This window comes from Thunnus maccoyii, chromosome 11, assembly GCF_910596095.1.
Source record: "Thunnus maccoyii chromosome 11, fThuMac1.1, whole genome shotgun sequence".
Taxonomy (NCBI): domain Eukaryota; kingdom Metazoa; phylum Chordata; class Actinopteri; order Scombriformes; family Scombridae; genus Thunnus; species Thunnus maccoyii.
Genome location: NC_056543.1, coordinates 19,258,394 through 19,274,771, shown reverse-complemented (window position 1 = coordinate 19,274,771; position 16,378 = coordinate 19,258,394). Strand labels below are relative to the sequence as shown.

Below are 16,378 nucleotides of genomic sequence, written 5' to 3'. Positions count from 1 at the left end.
CTGCCATTGTATCATGTGTATGTGATAAATAAATCTTTCCCACTACTTTGAACGGTGGTGGAATATGCACAGGGTGGGATATGTGCTCCCCCCCTCCAGCCCCCACCTCCCCTGTGGTCTCCCCTCCTGCAGAATAGTTTAGTCTGCTTTTCTCTAATCAGTGTATAGTCACACATTTGACCTTCATGGTGAGCTTCCACAAGCAAAAGACACTGATTATAAAATGGCAAATAATTGCAACCAATCAGCAAGCAATCAGTGACTTGTGGGAGATTGGTGTGTATGCGTAAGTGTGTGAGGTCATGGGAAAATGGAATGGTATAAACTGCCAAAACATTTAGCATAGTTTTTTTTTTTAATACTTTGCATGTCCCACCGACGTATAAACCTCTTGGCTGTCTTTGTTCTTTTTTGTCCACGTCAGTCCCTCACAATGAGCTTCTTCCTGCCCAGCTGTACCATTGAGGTTATTCTCCCTATCTGTGCCATTAAGCGATTGTACTGAACCCATTCACAAGATCCCCTTTTCACAATTTCAATGATGTTGTTTGTGAGTGCACAGTCCAAATGTTCCAGCACCCTGCGGTGATTTAATTATCACTGGATCAAAGCTCCAATCGCACCTTTTTTCGGAGAGTTTTAATGAAGCACACACACTCTGAATCCATAAGGATAAATTAAAGGGCAAGTGACGGATTTCCTTCACTGGCTTTTCATTGCTCTGGGTGTCCATCTATGTCGATTAAGATGTCTAAAGTTTGGGTGTGTTGTACTCGAACCCCGACCCATACACCACTACACACAACTGGCCCTGTATCCATGGCCTTTGTGTCTCGGTGTGATGTATCTTTGTCCATTTGAGGTGTTCTTAATGGTTTACATAACTAGTGCACTACTGTGCCATTTTATCTCAGGATTGAGTTCAAATGATCATGTTTGGTTTGGTAGTTGCTCAGAAATTATCTTGAGAAGAAAAGCAAAGCAGAAGCAGTTAATTTAAAATGCATTATCTCCCCAATATTTTCTTCTGTAATTGCAGTAGAAATGACTTTTGCAATTGTACTAATGTAATAGAGATTCAGTACAATTACTAAACTGGAACATCGTAATGAACGAGTCACTGCATATGTGTGTGTGTGTGTGTGTGTTTTCACTCAGCAGAATAGATGTGCGCTTTATTCAGCACACTTACACTATTGTTATTGCAGTCATTGCTTCTTTAAATTGCATTAGAGATTAGCTTATTCATTAAAAGACACATTAAAACTCTATCAGTCAGATTTATACTCTTAAACATAGCTGCACATGTGTATCAGATAGAAAAAGCAAAAAATCTTTGTAGCACAAGCTGCGTTTTTGAACTGTGGAGAATCTCCTTCTCTGTTTTGAAAGATGCAATCATACACCCAAGTACAAGAACATGAGCACATGATTTATTTCTGCTGTGCCAAGTGTTTCCTTTACTCAGAAAAGTGCTCACTGGACGCGACAGCTCTTCATTTCACAGCTGCAGCATCTATTCTGCACTTACAGTCCTCTCATCCCTTGTTCTTTAGTGGGCTCCCGCAGCATCTATTCTGAGATTATTCTGCCTCTGTCTCAACCAAGACTGTTGGCAGACACATTATGTTAGACTCCCTCACTAACCAGACACTGCAAATGGCACATTTACTAAGTGAGATGACTAATAGTATTATGTAAATTTCATCTTCATAATCATTTTGTGTATGAGCAATGCCTTAATTAAAACATTTTAAATGATATAAGGTCAAAGAAGAGAAAAAAAAAGGCCCCTTGCACAGTAAAATACATCATTTGCAAAATCAACATAATAATCCACTTGTTACAAATATCTTTTCTCCACCTAAGGGTGCAATGGGGAATACCAATCATATATCACTGCCAAATTCAGATGGCGTGCCTTTTTTTTTTTTTTTTTTTTTGCGGCTGAGAGCCTCTCAGATTGAGTGGCTGTCTCTCTGCAGTCCCAGTCATTCACGTTGCCAGCTCTTGAGATGGCAGTTAAGGTGGGCCCAGGTGGGTGGCGATGGCACTGCCTTGCATGGTGTTGTGTGGCCTTTTCAGCAGGGCAGGGCGTGCTGCACGGTGAGCCAGCCGTGCGGCCCGGGAAAGGTCAGGCGTGTCACACTGGATCAGTGTGCGTGTCCTGCGGCGCGGCTCCTCTGGAGTGTGCTGTCAGTCAGGGGAGAAATGGAGCAGGCAGGCAGGCCCTACTCTCTTCAGGGGCTTTTTTTGGAGAAACATACCTCTAAGTGCTGACTTTTAAGTTGCTTTGTAGAGAGTGCGGCGGTGTTACCTTGTCTGCTGAATGAAGATGGCTTGTTGAGTAGGTTGTTTTCCTCGCAGGTGATTTCAGACACCTGCAAAGAGGAGAACTGCTAGAATTATTTCTGATTATTACATGCTCATTAGCTAACTGTTTGCTGTGTGGAAGCTATATTCAATGTGACACTGGGGCACAAAATAAGGAGCGGGTTTTCAAAATGTATGTTTTACCAATGCATAAAACTTGTAGGTTGATTGTAGGTCAGTATTGTATAACATTTAAGGTTGCTTCCCATTGAAGTAGCTTACTTTATGCTGTTTTTCACTGCAATATAATCCCATAAATTTCCATCCTAGTGCTGCCAGGACATCTGTCACTGAGATTAAAAAACAACAACAACAACAGCAGCGCAGCTTTATTGTTACTGCTGCAGGTCTGAGGTCAGGAAATCTGATTATTAAACATACAGCCTGAAGTCCTTAAAGTGATGCATACAATATACTCCTTTAATAAATCAGTGGTCAAGAGCAATTATCCATGTATGAATGTATGCATTATCATATTAGTTTAATCATCTGAATTTTTTGCATATGAGAAAATACAAGTGATATTCATTTTAAAAGTCCCCTGCAGATGCAAATAGTGAATATGACAATGAAACAGCTGCAGAATATTCAATTCTGTCATGCCGTCATGATTATGATAAAAAAAAAAAAAAATCAAGATGTTATTTTGCAGACTTGCAGACACACATCAGAGAAACTGAAGAGAAGCATCTTTCATGTAAGTACAAGGTCACTCAACCAGAACACAGAAATATTCATGCAGGAATTACCATTCATACAACAGAAAGAGAGACTGAGTTCAGTTCAGACGACACACGCTATTACACGTCATCCTCTTAGAGCTCAGACCGTGAGCTTCGGTGTGTTTTAAAGTTATAATCTGGAGGGGAAGACAAACAAGTAACCACTGTTTCTACCTCAGCCTCTCATTTATCCCACATTATTTGTCATGGCTTTAATTATTTACAGCTTCCCTGAAAGTATGGCAAATCAAAGCCTAGCTTTTTGTCAGTGATACACTGAGGTGGAAACTGGATGTTCGTTGATTTACAATTAATCATCAGGGGCCATCCTCTTTGTTGTATAATGTGATGCTGCTGTTGACAATGTCTCTCGGGGCTGGAGAAGAGAGAAACAATTTTGCCACTGATTTACAGTCATCCCTTCTTTGTTTATGAAGCTTGCACATGTAGGATGTTGGTGACAGTTAGCGGTCAGCTTTTGAATTTGTCTTGTCCATCTTTGCCCTCACACTGACTTCTACTTAGAGCAATGTATCACTTAGGCAAAGCATGTATTATGCAGACCTTTGATGAGTTCACTTACAGTCCACAGCCAGCCCATTACTCATAAATCAGTATTCACTACCAAAATTCACATTTATTTTTAGTTCTTCAAAGTCTTGTTAGTCTGTCTGTTAATGGCAAGATATTGCAAATACTGCAGGGTGGATTTCAGTGAAGAAGGGTGAAAAGTTTGGCCATGGGTCAAGGGAGAAACGGTTGAGTTCTGGTGCAGATAAGGCCATCATAACCCTGTCTCTAAACTCCTAAACTGTCAGGTATTCTTGGATTCCTGAAGGCCGTTCAGTTCAATGCAACTTTATTCATTCCTGTAAGGACAGTTATACACAGCAGCTCATCACCCAGGTTAACAACTACACACACAGCAAATAAGGGAAAATACAGTTCATCACAAAGCTAAAACAGCACTTATGGCAACACTTACACCACATCTCCATCCAATCATATTCATCAAATTAGATGTGGATAAGATTAGTTGTTAATCTTATTGTTGATATTCAGTAACTTTTTCCTATTTCTTGCCAAGTTTTTTGTAAGCATGGTCTACTATACACAAAGTTCCATAATTCTTGAATACACTGAGCAGATGCTACTACTGTACTGTAAATGTGGATGACTCATCCTTGTACAAATCCCTAATATGCAGGTATTCTCCTAACGCCAGCACATGATTACTATGTGTTTAACGTGCACAATTACTGTGTGTTTAACACAGATTAAACTATTCTAGACATTTTCTATCACTAAAGCCTCTATTTACAATTTTGGTGCCAGCCATAGGACCAAAAACCACACGGCCTTAATGATTCACATGGACTTGTAAACAATATTCAGACCAATAACATTAATACACATTTTTAAGTTCTTAAAGTGTATTTACAGCTTTTTTTTCCCAGTTTCATTTTATGTAAGGTCCTTCCCTTTTAACCGTGGTAATTTATGCATATGCTGATGTCGCAGTTTTTTTTTTATCAATTATAAAATCTTCATTAGCAGCTTTCTTGTTTCTTATGCATAATGAATGCTTACTTCAGAAGTACAAAGAGACCAAGGCCAAAACACACGAGTTCAGGACGGACGCATTCCTGCTCCTTTGATGAAACACAGAGAAAGAGAGATGCGCTCACATAGCAATGACAGAGGATGTCCTCTGCTGTGGTTCGGAATATTTGTGTGAAAATTTGTGTGTATTTTGTACAAGAAGAAAAATACAGAAGAAAAGATTTGAAACTGGCAACTAGTGTAATATGATTTGCTATGCCTTCACCTTGCCTTCTGAATTCCTCGCTTTCTTATTGAGATCACTATTTGAAGGTGGTTGATTTGAACAGTTTTGGTATAACCTAGCTGCTGTACATTTTCAAATCTTCTGGAAGAAGACCAGTCCTGTGTGTGTTATGTGGTAGATCACCAGTATTATTATTAATGGTTACTCTAGCTTGCAGCTGGAGAAGCAATCAAAGAATTATGGTTAGCAACATACTTTATTCATCCGGTTACTTGACTGTAATTACGTAATTTTCTAAGCATGTGAAGCTAATTGTATCTCACCTACTGATTCTGTGGCACTGCAAAATATAAAGTTTACATATTTTACAGTATGTTTGACATTTGACGACAATCCTGCAGGAGCAGTAATAGGCTGTTATTACTTACATGGCACAGCAATGACATGCCCTAATCCTTGGCGGAATAACACACCACATCATATTTTATTCATAATAAGTGATGCAGAGAGGGCTGCAATTACTGCATGGTTGTTACCACTTATAGCTCTGATCATTGAACCGTGCATGTCTCACTCTATCCACTACCTGCCCATGACTTCTACCATTGTTCTTCTCCCTGAATCAGCATGTGGGAGGGAGTCATTACCAACCTGACCCAAAGGAACTTGAATGCAGTGGTTGTATTTTACATTAAGCCATCACTGATCTAGATTCTTCCTTTTGTTATTAAACCATATCTGGGAATTGTGTTAGTTTGACTCTAGACAATTGGCTGACAATCACAACACAGTTTTTTTGTAAATATTTAAGCCGTATTGGGATTTATGGCACAAATGTTCAACCGTAATTAAGTGGATTAATTATTTTGTTGCATTTTATGGGCTTTAACTTTTCACCCGTGAACTCTGGGGACTTTGCTCGGTGAAAAAGTAAAACCTCAGGACCACAGTGAGGCACATCGAAGCAGCAGAGTAATGAATGCCCTCCGGACACAGATGAACCTGAAGGAGGAAAGTTGAGCAGATTTACAGTTCTGGTCGTATCTTTAGATGTAGGAGGCAAAGTCCTCATCACAATGATGGGATGTTTATTATGTGTGGAGCTGAGCGTGCCCTTGCAGGCCTTGGACTTCCAGGGAGCGGAGATTGCTTTTCATGTGTCATTAATTCAAGTCGTCATTGCTGGCAGGCCTGAGCAGTAATCCAGTTGGTTTGATAATTAAGTGTTACCTCTAAAGAGAGCGCAACAGCATATGTCAAGCACTTGTTCACCGTCATGACAAAGAAAATGAAACAGTCAAGGGAGTTATTAAGTGCAATTCAAATTAGAATGTGCAGATGAAATATGGAGTGCTATTTTTTTTCAAAAGAAACTTTTAACAGTTTCCTTGCAGAAAGACTTAATAACATATTATAATAACAATATTTTCAAGTGAAGTCTACACAGCAGCCAGCATTTACCTCAAAAAAATAAAGTTAACTGACCAGTATGTGATGTTTTACATATTGAATGGTACTTGCTTTTTGCTATCAAATTTTTGCAATATATTAATGACACAATCAAGAGATATCACAGTGCAGGGGTGAGAGTAAGAGGTAGAGGTGAGGCTTAACTTAACCATATTGGTTAGGGCTCAGACATTAATACTCGATAAGAGGATTGGTACTAATAAAACTGATGAAGTCTGTGGGGGAGGAGACATGAAATGAAATTCCTAAAATGATTGCTGTGTAGTGTCTGCATGCTTTGGCTCTTTTCCTTTGAGTAGAAACAATCTCTGCCTCTTTTAAGTGACAAATTAACTTTACATGAAAATTGTTGGATAAAACATGTCAGGTGAACTTCTTAATTAGTTATTTATTCATTTGAATACACATGTTAAAACTGCTCCAATCAATAATTTTCTATTAACATGATAAAATACATTATAATGTCAAAGGGGTCACTCATTTTCAAACCTATAGTTTGTTTGCTCTGGTCCAAGTTGGTAAACTTGGTCCGTTGATTTCTTTTCTCGTCACACAGAAAAAGATCCAAGTGAACCAAAATTCTAAAAAAAAAATATCACTATAACATTCACTTCGCTCAGTGGTTAGTTGTGTCAGGGGCGGGAGCAAGAACATATAAACAAGAAGAAGGTCCTGAGGAAGGTCCTTTCTGCCTAAATATCAAGAATGCAACATTGCACTAGTTGGATCTGGATTCACTCTCTGGCTAGGTGCTAGCAACTATTGAGTTCGCTCATCGGCATTCCAGTTTGCAAAGCACACCTGGCTACAGGAGCCATTTAGCTCAAACTTGCAGAGTATGCCTAGTTGGGTCAGATTGAGGTCAGATCACGTTTCCAAACGCAAATAAACTGCTCCAGAATTCGTTTGAGGCCAGACTGAGACCACTTCCTCAAAGGATCTCAGTATGGTTGTTTTGGTCCACACCCAAGTATGATTGCAGTGTTCGGATCTGCCCAAACTAATCACATCAAGGAGGAAAACGAACCAGAGTGCAAGTCAACTGGACTAAACAAAGCAGCCTCATAGTGACAAACCAACAGATAATGATCACCCAACCCTGCAGTTTCCCTCAGCTCTACTGAGATTTATAATGTCTTTCAGCTCAAAGTTTTGGTTGTCTGGCCTGCAACTTTACAGCTTTAGTTCACTCTGACTGCTCTCATTTGCCTGAAAAAGCTCTGACAAACCCGCTGCCCACAGTTAGTGACTAGCTTGTAACATAGTGGGGCATTTAGCAGCTAAAGAGCCAGTTGAGACCAAACCTAAGGTGAAAGGAGAGTTAGTATTGGACTAACATTTGCCAGGTGTCCAGAAAAATGACTACAAATGAATGTTGTTCTCTGTCTGCTGGATGTGTAAATAGCCTGTAGACTGTTTGCTAACATGTTCATAATTTTTTTCACTTTATAAGGTGACAATGTGTAAATGTTTTACAGCTTGTTGCACTGCCTCCAAGTTACCAAAAAAACAATTATTGCAGGTTTTGATAAATAGTGATACAATACTTTGAAGTAAATAACAGTAAAATAATACAGAGGCGAATTGCACAACTTAAAAAATATAGTATGGGTTAGATTTTTAGGAGGAATTAATGTATTTTTTCATTGCATACTTTGGGGACAGCTTGAGAAAAAGATGGAAGTTAAAGTAATGTTTGTTAGAATCTGGGGTCCACACAATGTTTATCTTAGTAAAGATGTGTAGTACTTTGAGTCTGTAGCCAGTTTTTAGAAGTTTTTAATCACTTTTAGGAAGATTATACTTTTTTTTTTTTTTTTGCTGTGTGAAGTCTCTTCTATTGGAAAAGGGATTAGTGTCCCAGTTCTATATGGAAATCTGCTGCTTGATACATGATGCACCAAACAGGGAGCCCTGAGTTGTCATCACACATTATTGTTCAGTGCACATTGATTGAATAACTGAGCCCTCATAGGCCATCGCATTATTAGCATTTGGGGAAAATGAAAAGCTTTGCATGTATATGAGTTGTTACGGGTATTTGTCATTGTCCATTTGGCTTGGAACCGTTGGAGATGTAGTATGGATGGAGCTTACCGTCTTTCTCTAAAAGCCACTCTAGGTAATGAAAGCCAAGCAGCTTGCCAGAGCAGGCTCACAGCTTCTCTGATGCTGCTGTCAAATACTTGCTGGTCCGGCAAATATGAATCTCCAATCATCTGATTCAGCTCTTATAGTGTGATTAAAGGGTGGCACTTGGTCGAGTGGCTGGCTAGGACCTTCGTGCTCCAGTCACAATTTTCTGGAAGCCAGTTTGTTAGAGTTAAGTAGACTTCAGAACTGCCTGTGGTAAGAAATGGCCTTGTTGCATCAGACATCGCAGTGTAATGTACCACATTTTTTTTGCTTTATTTTTTATGTTTTTTTCACAGTTAGTTTCCTCACTGAAAGCGATGGCACTATGAGGATTTTGCTGTTTTAGCTGGAATCAGAGAAGATTTTTTTCTTAATTTGATCCATGCCATCATATATGATGAACACCTTGTTCTCATTCTGAACCGCGTGCCATCATGAACTCTCAGATCCCAGACGTGCTGTCACGAAACCAAACTCCTACATCCCAGTTAGCTTTTGATCTGAGTGAGAACCCCCCCTAGACTGAAGTAAAAGGAGGAGATGCAAAGCACCTCATACTGATCTAGTTAAATGTAGTCATCAGTGTGATGAGAATGAGTCGGCTGGTGCAGTGATTCAGAGATTCTGTGTTTAATGGCCCCAAGAGGCCTGTTTGGTGGCTGCACTGCTCAAATGCTCCTATTATCAGAGGGGCAATTAACTTTGGCTCTGTTTTCCCTCTAATTGAGAAAAGAACATTCTAGTTCTGTACTATAAACAGTCCATAAAAAAAAGTAATTGTGCAAAACTTGAAGATTTTTACCATAAATTCTTTAGTGTTTGCTGATCAGGAGCTGCTTGATCAGCAAGTTCATGAATATTGCTTTGAAGACACTAGTTGTTGACTTTTACTGTTACTACAGCTTTTTGTGCTGTCTTGCAAAACTTTTTGGCTTTAGACTGCCCCCCTTAACCAGTTAAGCATGAAGTGTCACTAATTCATAAATACAAGACTCAATATAACTGAAAAAATGTGTGCTTTACATTATAATTAATATAATTCAAAGAATCAAAGGCCTGGTTAGCCTCCTTCTTAATTCCTGGGCTAATTTCTTTGCCTGTTTATACTTGTGTGTTCTTCATACTCACATCTTTTGTTGACAGATTGACATATCAAACAGTGGCATGGAAAATGCCAGCAGATTCAATAACACTGTCCTGGCTGTGTTATTTCCCGATTGATACCTGTAAGGCTTGAGGAAAAGGCCGTGCCAGGAATAACCGCCTCTGCAGTTAATTTATTATAACAACCTGGAGAAAGGTCATCTGTCCTTATCTGGGGCGGCGAGCTGGTGACAGGTAAGTTATATTGTTGGGAGGCTAGCTGAGGCTGCCTGCCTCACACTGTTCCCCAATTTGGATTCAGTGGTTGACTGAGCACATGGCACACTTAAAAGTGTAAGCACAGGTAGAGTCACCTTCACACAGCCTAATCTCCCCCCTGCAAGAATGTGCCACCACAACATCTCCTGGCAGGATAAGACTCTCGATGTTTTGATGTTGAAGGTTGTACTGGCCGCTGATGTGTGTGAAATGATTAAAAAAAATTAAACACTTTGCTTCAGAATGGCCTCACTACAGGTGTGCTGAGGTATGCTTTTAACATCCACCAATATCAGTCTTGGCATGTACATATGCAATGAAATGGTCGTCGGTAAAATTTGCTCAATCGATAAAATCTTTATTGCTGGTGTCCTCAGCATCTTCCCCGTGCAGCAGCATCAGACAGACTTGCTGTGAGAGAGATTTGAATAATCTCACTGAGCAGATTGCAGCCCAGATTGCCTCTTAAATTCCTGCATTTATAAATAGGGTCTTGTTCCTGTTTTATTTAGCAAAAATCATTACAGCTACGTGATTAGCAGTGTACAGAAAGGACAGACACTTTGGATTAATGTTCAATATATAATATTTAACAACAAAACAATAATATGAATCAGTATTCCATGATTATTCCATAACAAAACAAAACAAATGTAGTAATTCCCATCTATATGTAGCTATGTATGACTTGACTATTATACAACTGTTTGTTTTTAACATTTTCTATATTTGTTGATGGGTATTAATAATAATGATAAACTAAGGCAGGCTAATTAAGGCAGAAAGCATCAGATACTGTATGTTGTGTATGTTAGGCTGATTGAATAATACTGTATTTCCCACTGGAAAAGGATCTCCCTCTTTAAATCAATGTCTGTTCATGCCCACCTAGAGCATTACAGTACAAATTGGGTCCCAGGCCACAGTGTAATAAGTATGGATTGAAAATCTGTCCTAACAACAGCACGGCACTAGAGAGTAGAGTAACATCTTGCGGCATCACAGAGTGCTGGTGTGGAACAAATAGCATTATGTCCCAGCACGTGTTGCGATACAGCACATCAAGCTCATCATAGGAATCCGATGTCCCTCAATGTGAGTCGGTCCTCTTGAGGTGCCGGACGAGTGGCTGCGAAATAGAGCTCTAAATCCCGCTCACAAATCCAGGGATCAGTTAACTTCTCATCAGTCCGCATTCTGCAGTGGACTTTGCTTCATTCATCATTCTGTGTGTAAGCCTCCTCCTCTCAACTTTGAATTTGTTTACTTTCTCTTGCAGGGTGGGGAGAGGAAATTGTCCTAACACTGGAGGCATTTATTTCACTTGTAATGCCGGGCATGCCTGTGAATCATAAGAAGTTACAGAGGGACAAACAATACTAAGTGTCTTTGAGTGCCTCCTTTTGAGCAGTACATAGGAATTATTAGCAAATGGCTTTTTCTTCTCGATGCCAACAAGAAGCAGATTATGCCTTTGTTAAATATTTTCAAATGAAGAATACACCCATACATACTAATGCCGTATGACATAAATTAACATTGATTCACATTTTCACTTTTTTGCAAAAGCCAATCTGAGCATTGAGAGCTTTCAGCACCAATGTGCAGAGGAGTCGTGGGGTCGTTTCAGGCCTGCGAGTGCAATGTAGGGTGCCAACATGACTAATGGACCTAACCTGGATCCTCTATCGATTTGCACACAAAAATACTTAAGGATTGATTTGACTGCTTATGCCACTGCTGTAATCTCCCCTCCAATGATATGGTTTCACTGCTATTTGTAAAACTGCTGCAGCAGCCTTTTTTTTTCTTCTTTTTTTTTTGTCGGTCGTAATATCAAATCTGATCATGTAGGCTGCTCAGTGAGGAGCCATGCTTTACTGCTTTAAATTCAACCTACCTTGTCACCTCTGCATTATCAGAACGGATGAATGCATTCATGCTCTGGGTGTTTTGGTGGCGGGTGTAGCAAAGGTTTATAGGTTTAAATGTTTCATTTGTGTTTACTGAAATAACAAATTAGAAAATATGCTACATGATCAACTGCTGAGGATGCAACGGTGTTTGATCGTCAAGGTTTTAACTGTATCCAGGTGGCTGCACAGTTGAGAGGAAAGCAGCATTTCAAAAGATTCAATCTAAAGACAGGAAAGAATGCAATTTTCCAAGTCTCACTGAGATGTCTTGCAGTGACTTCTGATAGCCTTTTATTCTTTTCTCTTACATACTGGTGACTTTAGTGTTTCACAGGACTTCCTGAGGACTCACAGTGTGGACTGAAATTAAAAGGGTTATCCAGCGGAAAATTATAGACACCACTAATCCTATAACTCCCAAAGTAGAAAAGAGTCACCTGAACATGTATATATATTTTTTGTGATTAATATTTTTTGGAAAATGCATACCTACACAGCAATGTAGGTGTGAGCAAACAGGTTCCACAACAAACGCTTGTGTCTGCTTGATCTATTTGTATTTAGTGTGTCTCAAAGTGAGTCCTACAGCCATTTCTGCTCCCCTAAAGTGAGGAAGGAGAGAGCCGAGCTCTGAACAGCTGTTCTAACACAAGACTGTGGCCTTTCCATGTAGATGATTGATTCAGGTGCTGTGAGGAGGGAAAGGAGGAGGCTTTGGGCTGTGTCCGTTAATCACACTGTATTACCACACAGGAGGCATTTATCACCCAACACCAAAGGCTTCAGTCCACAGGGAACACTGAAACCAATCTCCTCGCTTACATGCAATCCATCCAGGTCCACGGAAAGCAGCGCTGTTGAGTGCTACCACATCCATTTATTCTGTGAGAGGGGGATGTTCGGGAGAAAAGTTAAGAGGCAAAGAACAGAAAAGAAACGAGAGGTTTGAGGAGACTTTGAGATAAGTCCTATTTTTACCTGATTCAATGTCACAGCCTTATTTGGTGTGGATGTTACAGCAGAGAGTGAAAGCATCCAGCTTAACCTGCGTGCATTCAGAGATAAAGCACCCTTGTGTAAAAACAATGTAAATTGCTACATTTTTAGCTTATTCAGTTACCTGTGAGACAATGAAATACATCTGTGGAAAGTTATCACAGTGACAATCATTTTATTTATGGTTGGGTGATTGCCTGGTAAAAATACAGCATTCACATTTCAAAGTAATCTGACAGGAATGTCAGCTTGCACATAGTTAATTGGCTAACCTTGCCAAATGACACTGTGTTGCGTTGAGTTAGCTTCAACTTTTTGCAGGACAATCCTGCATTGTTTGCTTTGTTTTTATGATAAATAAATGATAGAAACAGCCTTATAGGCCTGAATCAAGCCCATTGACCTATGGATGTCATAGCTAAAGCCACACTTCACAGATGTAGGTGTCTAAGAAAACACTTCATAACAAGTCAGAGTGAATTGCAGATGTGTTTGTTTCTGTGCATATAACACAGAACTGTCCATTTGTGAAACTATCGAAACCTGCCTCTTTACCAGCTGTCTGCTGATGTAGCCAACAATGTTAGTGGCTGAAAACAAGGATTATGAAATAATGAAAGCACACTGGCTATGTTAGCTCTCAGTCAGTATAAAAATCTGTAGTTTAGCCCATAATGTGCAGAAATCAACCCTGGACAGTCAGGCTAAAGGCATCTCTACTGCTGCTTTCCAGGGCTTATCAACCTGATTCTGAGGGTTGTTGACAACTAATGACGTGAAATATACATTTTCTGTATATTTAATCAGCTAAGAAGAGATGTTATGGCTCCTCTGGCCACTTTTATTTTCCCATCTCTCTGGGAGAGTAAAGGGATTTCTTTTTGTTAATTAGTCTAGATGTATATTTTGTGGACATATTCCATGCAAACAAGATGGGTTAGAATGTGAATTAATGTGTCAAATTCATAAAAATTTGCTTTGAATCATGTTCTATAAGGAATGACAGTCAGGGCCCCAAAAGTGCTGGCTCTACTAAAGACGAAACCCTGTGTGAAATAGAACAGTTACTCATTTTAACCCTAGTTAATAAGCACAGGTGGAGCCCTTTAACATGCCACTCCATGAGTCGCTAGCTTCACGTATGGCAGGTCAAGGTACAACAGCTATTTATTGGTGGCTGCTGTTTGTCCTGCTGGGCTGAATCAGCGCATGCATGCACAGCTCTGCAGGCATGAGTTAAAGATCAAAAAACATTGTTATTGTCCACAAAAACGTGTTCTGGCTTGTGATTTGCTCACATGCATGGCTGAGTCAGATGGTTTGTCTCACAGGTTTTCCTGTGGGACAAAAATGAATCCAGTTACAGTTACCTGAAGCAACTTATACTTTTTAAACTTTCACAGGCATGCAAAATGTTTCACTTTTGTTTTTTTTCATCTTCTTATTCCTTCTTGGTTGTAATCATGGAGCTGAATTAGTCAACCAAAGAGCATTATTTCCAGACTGTACACAGAGTTTTAAAACTCTCCCCCACAGCTCCACATAACATTCTTCCCAATGATTGGCCCCCAGGATTCAAATATACAGGCTGCGCTCACGGCCTCTAACTTCTGACATTAGCCATGATAATGGTTTTCCCAGTGGGAGGCAGGGTTGTGTTTAAAGGCTGTGAAATAATGTTCCTCTGCTCAGCGGGGCTTGCCTTTTGTCCTGCAGGAAGTAACGGTCATTGAAGAGATGTTAAGCCCTCAATTGAGATGCATGTTCAAGGTCAAAATAATTGGAAAGTTGCATACAGTATGAGATTGTTTTTCCCCACCATCACACTCCCTTTAGATACCTTTGAGTCTGTACAGGCTTGAGTTGATTTACATAAATACAGACTTTTATTGTACTTTCACCTTAGTCTGTTAATTACCATAACTTCATGCCTGTTATTGTTTTTGCATGTGTTCTGTTGCCATTGTTGCATGTGATATGAATGGAACATGAAAAGCGACTTTATAGATAACAGGTTTGTCCACAGGGAGTCTTAGCACAAGATGTATCAGTCTGGCATTTACATTGAAATGGACGACGTGCTTAGGCGAGATTACATGTCTGACTCCTGTTCAAATTGTTTAAAAGCAATGGCACACAACTGCAGTCCCTCAGGACCTTTGCACTGATACTTGATAAGTTGGAGCAAACAGAAGCCTGTTTATCCACGGCTTTCATGAGCGGCCGTGTTTTGTTAAAAAGACAAACAACATCTAAGCGAGGGTAACCACTGCCACTTTTAATTAATGCACCACACTTGCAGTCACAGCAATAAACTTTGTCCGTGGCTGTGTTGTCTGGTGAAAAGTAGATCAAAGTCAAAGCTGTCCCAACAGTGTGCATTTAAGGTGAGCTTTTTTGTTTTCTCTTTTTCTTTTTCAATGTGAGAGCTACAGGGAAATATACACTGCAGCTTTTTTTTTCATGTCCCCCACTGTGTGGAGGCTTAATCCTGGTGGAAAAATAGCAGAATGAAATTCCTCTCATCTTGACAAGAGTGGCAGGTCGTCCAGAAATGTATATTCATGGCCGCAAATGGAAATGGAACAACCAGGAAGGGTGTCCTGCAGTGTCAGCGCCAGTTATTGATGTGCAGCGGAGGGGAGAGAGTGACATTTAACAGTGTCTGGATGAGCGGCCCCCTGACCGGCTTGAATGCTCTGCAGCAGACGTCCTGGCACATATAGAAGAGGGCTACAGTATAGCTGCTCTTTATAGGGAACTGAGGGGAGTTGGTTATCACACAGATTGGGCCACAGAGATGAGGGAGTTATTTCAGCTAGCCTCCAGCTTGCCGCAGTCAGGGGAGACAAACAGAAAAATCAATACTCCCACTCAGGACAGTTCACTACAAGGGCCTCCCTCAGCGCCACTGTCTGTCACAGTCAGTCCCTCAAGCGGGATGGGATGGGAACTGCTGACAAGGTAGGTGTCAGAGCACACTGATCACACTGTTAGGGAGCGAGTGAAGTCTTGTTCAGCACCACAGACAGCTCCAGACAGACTCACACTTTTAAATCTCATTAAATTCCCGGGAGCATGAGACTGGTGTCTGTGTATGGCAGGTGTTTTGTCATATTATCATCAATTCTGTGTGACTGTCATAAACAGAAAGTCCACAGACTTACTCACCAAATAGTATAAGCAGGTTGTGACCTTAGAATTTAATTGACTTTACCAAAACTCTCACACAAGCCTATTGTTTTTTTTTTTTTTTGTAAAGAATGGGTTTTAAAGGCCCTGAAATCCTATGTTCTCAATCAGCCTCTTATTATAAGTGATGGAGTCATGTGTAAACATACATTCATCTGTCACCACTTGTTGGTGATAAAGACTTGTTGTCTTTATCACCACTCACAGGTTTCAAGTGAATGGGGTTCTGGTTGGAAAAAGCTGATGTCACTGACTTCTTTGAACCAATCCAGATGTAGCAATATTTTAGTCCAAACGTGATAATGGCTGGTGGATTGTTTGCTAATGTTGCACACAGGCTACTAACAATCAAATATAATCAAACCACACAGTCCTGAAGGAACAGATTAGCTGAGTTTTTAGACTTTCAAACTGTTTTTTCC

General features: G+C 40.1%; 1 protein-coding gene across 1 annotated transcript in view; it reads left to right on the top strand.

Annotated features, from left to right (window-relative positions):
* Positions 1-16,378, top strand: part of hs6st3b (heparan sulfate 6-O-sulfotransferase 3b) — a 62,199-nt gene that overhangs the window by 1,584 nt on the left and 44,237 nt on the right. The gene's annotated exons all lie outside the window — the stretch shown is intronic.